Here is a 7500-nt window from a genome sequence, read left to right on the forward strand (position 1 = left end):
GAGAGAACAGAAGGGGTTGACTTAGTGATCGAAGGTAATGTACTGGAGGTCAACCGGCCGGAACCGGTCGACGACGACGACGACGATTGGTGCTGTGGTACCGGTAAGGCACCTGTGGCCCTGCGATGGGAAAAAGAAAGGCCGGATGGCAATTTCATGGTCTGTGACGTTCAGGTAATTAGTTTCTCGGTAGAGCGGCCAATTGCGCGTCAAACGTTATTAGTGGCGCATCTTGAAAGCAGCCAGTCAGCACTCGGTTGGCCGAGCGGTTGTGACCATCGCATGCGGCCACCACCACCACCGTCTGCAGCGGCTGCAGTGGAGACAATTACGCGGATGCGGACGGTTTCAGTTGGGTGCATCGAAATGGAAAGCTTCCAAGCTGCTGGTGCAGCCCCAATTGGCGTGCCCGGCAGCAGCGTCTTCGTGTTGTCGGAGCTAGATGCAGATCAGCAGCAGCAACAGGACGGAAGGGAAGGGACAGGTGTGCTAGCTGCTCCCTCTTTCTCTGTCTCTCGTTTCAAGAGATGCCCACAACTCCTTTGCGTGCCTGGCGGCGTAGACCGTAGGCGTAGGAATGTTGATCTCGATCCAGTTCCACTCCAGCCAAACAGCGAAGACGAACGTTGCGCTGGAAGTAACCTGATAATTCCGGCCCCCCGCCGGGGGGTAGCGCTGCCCACAGTTCTGCACACAGAGTAGATGTCCGGTCCCTACGTAACGGTGCTAATCGCTAGTTCGATCGCGTGTTCCCTGCACCTTCCTTCTCCCCAAGGAGCAGCAGCAGCAGCGAAAGCAAATCTGCAACAAGTTGCTACTCTCCCATTCGCTAACGGTACTAATGCGTTTTCGTTGGGCGGAACGATCCCAATAAGCGGGCTAGCGCGAACGACCCGACATAAGTGCACATGTGTGTGCAGCGGACCCTTCCTTCGTGCCGTCTGCGCGCTCTGGAGCTTTAATTAAATCAACAGAACCTTGCGCCCGGTGGGTGAACGAGGAAAACGAGCGAATTAGACTAGAGAGCGCCGGGATCGAGCGGTTTATATCTCCGATCGGGACAGAACGATCGTACGGTATGTAATGACCCCGTCGTTAGGTGGCGCGCGCGTTTACGTTCCAAATGTGGCAAACGATTTAATCGATGACTCCACCGGGAATGCGGACACATTTTGCTTTTAATTAGAAGAAGCCAGCAAAGGGAGAGGAAGAAGTTTTCCAATAACTGGACGGTGAACAGCAGGTGTCGAAGATGATGCTGTTGTAGCTCAAGACCTCAATCATCGACCAAGGGGTATGGCGTGAGAAAGGGTTTTTTTTTTCTGATCGAATCTAGTGGTCTATCCGCCGCCGCCGGCATCATTACGTATTCGTCACACCCAGAGTGCCCGGAGTAGGACGCCGAATCGGAATCGATTCGATTCGATGCACGGTCTCGTATCGGAACCGGGCGATATTAACTAGGAATCAATTCACTGTACAAACTTCCTCCTCCTCCTCCTGTCGCTGCGCAGCTTGCCGGCGTACATTCCAGCGTCGCATTGTGCTCGACGTGCTCGAACTCGAGTTTGATGATCCCGCGATCTCCAATGAGTAATGCGCCATTCGATGCGCCAATTATTGCGATGCGCCGGGGGTCCTCTCTCCCAGAAAGAGGACCTCTCCGCACGACGAAAACAATAATTCACGTGGATTCAAGGTGGATGGTACATGATGTCGTCGGCGTCGTCGTCATGGTACTGTTTTTCATCCCCCACTTCCTGTCACACCATCATGCCATGATGGAGGACCTACTTCTGCGGACCTTTTGGGTTCCTTTCCTGTCATGAACGCGAGTCCGCGAGACTTTGCGTAGGTCGCACCCAATTGCCTGAGGGGCATCAAAATCGCGAAGGCGTCGCGATCTTCACCCTCTACCCGGGGGCCTACAGGTTTGCGAAGGCACCGGAGGACAACGGATGGTAACGACGGATGGTACTCACGAATCGTACAAACAAGCCTACGGTCGTCCTCTTCCCCTTACGCCGATAGGCGCTCCGAAAGACACAAATCTCAAACGGGGCGCGTTCGCGTGGCATGGCGTCGACTCATCGTTCGTCGTCACAGTCTTGTGGCATGGCCCCAAGTCCAAGTGGAATGTCTTGCGTAGGCGCGTGTCTTCTGTCGAAACACGCCAACCCAACCCCGAAACCGGATTGTGTGCTGGCGCGCGCCTGTGTGTGTGATCAGAAGAAAGGTCTCTAAAAAGCACTATATGCTCACGGGTTTGGTGGTGAGGGGAAGGTAGCATGCACCAGATGCATGGTGATGCGGTGCGTTTGCGTCTTCCGAGAAGGGGGTGTCTGTGGTGGTGAATCGGAGTGGGGCGAGGAGAGACGAAATGATGGAGAAGGTGATTCCACTTCTTCTTTTAACATCAGGAGTAGGAGTCGACGTCGGCCATCGACTATGATGATGGCGGCTTATGCACGGCATACGCCACCCAAATCGGAGCATATGCTCCGTCTTTCTCGTCGCGATCGTCGCCGTCGTCATATACATGCTCACCGATCATTGTCGCATGATAAGCGACAGACAAAACTCCAGCGCGGCTCACGGTTGGTGGTCTCTCCGTGGTGGCGACTGTTCCGAGTTCCGATGATCAGGACGATAAATTAGCGGTTGTCAATCCGGAGGCATCTCGGTGGCGAGGGAGGGCGTTGGCCATAATAAAAAAGGTTTCCACCCCGGGTGACTGAAATTCCGACGACTTTAAACAGCCGCCCGGACCGGGTGTGAGCGCACCGCGTTGTTTAAACCGTCGGAGTGTCGGCGAGAAATGGTTTTTTTTCTGTGATTGTTGTTGTCGTCAGTGAAAGAAGCTTATGACCTCGTGTCTTCGCGCAAGAGAAAAGACAGTGCGCGCGCGTGTACCATCATCTTTCCCCCGGTGCGCATGGTTATCCGAAAGTGATTTAGCTCCAGTTCCATGACAACTGTTGAAGCACCGTAAGCACCCGGTTCGGGGGGGTTCGGGAACTCTTCCCGGTCAATGGTCAACGCGTACCGCCGGCTCGCGCGCCACTTCTCACACAGGAAGCCCGTTACTCATTGACATATTTTATGGTTGGATTCGCGGATTCCCATCATTAGTGCCGGCCCGATGGGCTGGGAACTGAATTAATTTCCGGCCCAAAATATTCCGGCCAACACGGCCCCGTGGCCGTTGACCGACCCCGAAGTCCCCGGTCTGGTGGTGGGCCCTTTTCGCCCCTTAGCCTCTTCGTTGCGATGCCGAATGCTAACAGATATCTTTGCGAACGCGCTTTGCGCGGAGTCTGGAATCGAATCGAGCTACAATCTGGACGCCGGGCCGATCCCGGGCGATATCGGACCGCGTTGATTTGGCGCTGATGGATACCATCCTGTACCGGGTGGGTAGCCATTAATTCTTTCTTTTTATTTGTGTTTATGTCGTGCCCTCAGCAGCAGCAGCAGCAGCGCTGTGCAGAGCGAGAGATGTGCCGGAAATGGGCATCAGTCTAACGGTTTGGAATCACCACCAAACGGAAGGAGGCACGATCGGACTCACGGATCGGACGTCAATTTTGGAGCATCTGGAGCATCGCGATCTCTAATCTTCTGACCCTCGGAGTCTCGGAGTGTCACCAATTACTTCGTTTGATTTAATTTTTCGGGGCTTTTTTTTTGTCTGTTGGCGACTATTTCGTTAATTGTTGCAAGACAGCAAGACAGTGTGTAAAGAATCTCGAATCATAGCAGCCCGTGGATGAGAGTCCCGTAAGCTACCAGGGCTACCAGGTGAAGCGTCGCCAACTTTGCTCCAAATTGTCACTGGTACCACTGTCACGACAGAGTGCAATGAACCTGTGTGGAAAGAGGCGTTCGGAACCAATTTGGGAATTCGTTCGATCCGTTTTCCCTCGGTCGCACTTTGGAAATGGCCTTTTTCTCTCTCTCTCTCGATCGGAGAGGGAGGCAGGTGACTTACCGATTTGAAAACCAAGACCGTAAGACCACCATGGAAACGCTCCCGCCGTGACAGAGGGGATAGTAATGACCGAAAAGCTGAATAACCAAATAACAACCCGTAAGGCGGTCATTTTGAAATGTTTGATTTTCCGCTCGCCTAAGCTCGCTGGCGCCGGTTGCTGTGGTTGTGTTTCGCTCCGCTGGTGGTCTACCGCCGCGATCGTCAATCAAGTGGAAAATGAGCAAAAGAACGGAGACCGAACAGTGGACCCTCTGCCGAAAGGCCCCGGTTGCCGGCCTTTCATCTTCTTCTACCAAGGAACCCGGCGCCGGGGGGAACGCCCAGCGATATTACAATGCCTGTGTGCCTGTGTGTGCCTATGTGTATGTGGTTTTAGAGACCAGTGTCGGAGTGGCGCAGAGCGAGCTAAGCCAGATCAATTTTGAGGTTAGGTTCCAGCTGCCCTGCGCCAAGGGGAAATGTCTTGTCGCAAGGTTTTTCTTTCGCTTTTCCAGCTACTTCTGCAACAAGACATCTTCAGCCACCTTGACCACCACCAGCAGTTCAGCTCCGGCGGGGTACCGGGTCCTGGAAGCATGGAACTCGCCTTGGAGTTGCGCGAATCTTGGCCAAGTGTAAAGCCGGAAGACAACACGGCGCGCCACCGTCACCTCCTTCCCTACGTTTTGACACAATCGTCGTTTTGTGGGTTGACGACGACGGTTGGTCAGACGGTCGTTTCTGCTTGGCTGGCCTCCACGAATGTAACACACCCCTTCTTCCCTCCTTGGCCCGTCTCGCTCCCTTGACTACTGGTTGATGGCCACAATGTAAACATAATGCACCAGCCACCAGAGGGTGAACGAAGTTTGTGGTGTCTACAGAAGGGGGGCTGCTGGCTGGCTGGCTGCTGGTGGCTTATGTTGATCATTAGCATCCGGTATGCGGATCCGGTCTCTAGGACAGGAAGTTTTGCTAAGCTGTGAGGAGCTGTGTGCGCTATGGTGGTCGCTTGAAGCAGAGTACTTATAACCCGGCTGCGAGCCGCTCTAAGTCTCTGACGTTGTGTGTGGTCGGGTTAATTCCATTTCAGAAGTCATTAAACCGACGTTAGCGAGCAGTTAGAGCGTGAGAGAAAGAGAGAGAGCAAGAGAGCTTAACGTGGCTTACGTAAAACCCATACAGTGCAACACAATCTCTAATCTCCTCATCATCATTTTCCCGAGCAGAGATTAGGAAATGCTTTGCTTCCTTTGGCCATTCCATTACAAGTGGCCCCGATCGACGCTCCCGGAGACCCGGAATTTAATCGAATTTTCCCCTCACACCGTTGACCAAAACACGATCGACTGACACGCGATGATCTCTCGCGAAGTTGGTTTGATGTTTCGTTCATCGGTTGGCGGCGAAATTTGCTGGCATTCATCGAGGTGCCCGGATCGTGGAGAGGGGTGGCTGAGCTCTACTTAGGGGTTGTTCTGCTCCAGTTCGCTTCCACCGGGGAGGGAGGGAGGGTTGTGTGTTTTTTGTGCCAGATATGATGTGTACCCCCCCCACAGCAACAACAACTCGATCTCTCTCCATCTTTGAACCGGCGGTCGGCTAAGCAACCTCTTTACCGGGCACCCTCTCATACGCACACACACACACGCAGCCGGGAATGTGGGTGACATGGGTGTTCGTCACATAGATCGCTTGAGGGTGCCATGATCGCTTTCGTTAAACAATCACTGCCCCTTCTCCCGCGGTACTCCGTGCTTTCTGCTTCATTCATCTCATCGCAGCTCAGGGTCACAGATCCGGAGCACAGTGCGAAGGTCACACCCCTCCCAGCCAAGGGTTGTACGGAGCGCACTTGCGCTTCGTAAACATTCCCTTGATCACCGGATTCGACGGTGGCGTCTAGTCGTCCGGTCTCTGCAGAGAACACGACGAGCGATCGAAGAAGATGCCATTGTAAAAATGGTTCCATAGCAACCCCGCTTAGCATGCCTCGGGGGGGAGGGAAACCAGGGACCGGGGCCTTTTCTTTTGTTTTTTCTTCCCTCTTGCCCCTTCTTCGTTTTTCCTTTTCTTTCTCTCCTTGCCTGCTTGCCTGCCCGCCCGGCCATCGTGCCACCAACCAGGTAGATTTATGTCCGTTTGCGTCCATTTGTGGTTCTCGAGTCCGCGGAAGAACGCGGTGCGCGCACACTCGAGAGAACCGATTTCACACAACACAACGGCAGAGCACGCACATTAGACCCTTTCCGGTCCAGTCCGGTCCGTTCCGGCCGGTTCCATTGGCCTCACGTAAAACCCGAAAAATGGAATCGAGTGTATGGGAAAGAGAGAGGGAGCGAAGCTTTAATAACATCATTCGATATCTGCGTGCCCGGAAATTCCAGCCTCTTATCCAGCTGGAAATTAGATTCCAGGAGGTAGCTCGACCACGGAGAACACCCGGCCCACGAGCAGCGAAGGTCTGTCTCTCGAACGGATAGGTGGATAATTGTGCTACGCGCCACCTCCATCAGAGGGCTGGCGTTGGTCGGCGTTCTTATAGCCTTACGGTACACCGTTCTTCCTCTCTTCGTCTCGCTCTCTCTCTATCTCGCTTGTAATGTTTCGTAAATGTTAGAATAATATCTCAATTTTGGACCTACCGCTGTCTCGACATCGGCATCGACGGTCCGTCCGTCGCAATTATTCCAGAGAGGAAACAAGCAACAGCACAACAACTAACGGCCAAGGTTATGACATCTCAAGCTTTCGTGTCCGGAAAAAAGGGGACTTGCGATGGCGGCGACGGCGGCACAACAACCCAGTAATTAGATCGATTGCCTTGTCGGCCGGCCGGTCGGTGGGATCATCAGGTGCGGACCTGACGAGGTCCGAAAAGCGGAATTAAATAATGTGTCTCCTTGCCTCACTGTCTCACACTGTTTCTTTCTGTCTACGCCTCTCACTGGCCAGCAGGCATTAGTGTCGTTTGCACGGTCTTTGCCCGCATCGGTGGTAATTATCGAAACCGGTCCAAGACCGACCGGCCGACCGACCGATCGATCGATCGATGGATCGACCTGAACCCTGGAGCCTGTACCGGAACCTGGAGCGGGTTTGAGATGAGTCGCGAGCTGCCCCGTTGTGTGGCCCACCAGAGGTCGCCAGAGGTAGTGCCCATTATGCTTTCGTTCTGGCAAATCATACTTTTCCCTTTTTACCGGAATTCGGTAGGCTGGTGGCCACGCGGAATGCGGTTCAATCAAACGCCGCCGCGATTCGGTTCTATCCGATTGGTTCAGTTCGGTGGTGATGGTTCGGAAAATCATTCATGTTTTCCACTGTTCCGGTCATTCCTCGGTGGCACTGAAGGGTGCGATGTAGTTGTTTGGACGAGTTCAGGTTTGGATGAAACTTGAAACTTTAAGCATTCATCGGGCACCGAAAGTTCAAGCTCAACAACAACAGCCGAAGGGACCTTATCACCAACATCATCATCATCATGAAGCCAAACAAGCCAATTGGTGACGACCGCGCACCGGTCA

At 53.7% G+C, this 7500-nt stretch overlaps 1 protein-coding gene across 1 annotated transcript in view; it reads right to left on the reverse strand.

Moving 5' to 3' along the window:
• LOC125951684 (uncharacterized) overlaps window positions 1-7500 on the reverse strand; it is a 33759-nt gene that overhangs the window by 3034 nt on the left and 23225 nt on the right. The window lies entirely within an intron of this gene.

The sequence above is a fragment of the Anopheles darlingi genome, chromosome 2, assembly GCF_943734745.1.
Source record: "Anopheles darlingi chromosome 2, idAnoDarlMG_H_01, whole genome shotgun sequence".
NCBI classification, from domain to species: Eukaryota; Metazoa; Arthropoda; class Insecta; order Diptera; family Culicidae; genus Anopheles; species Anopheles darlingi.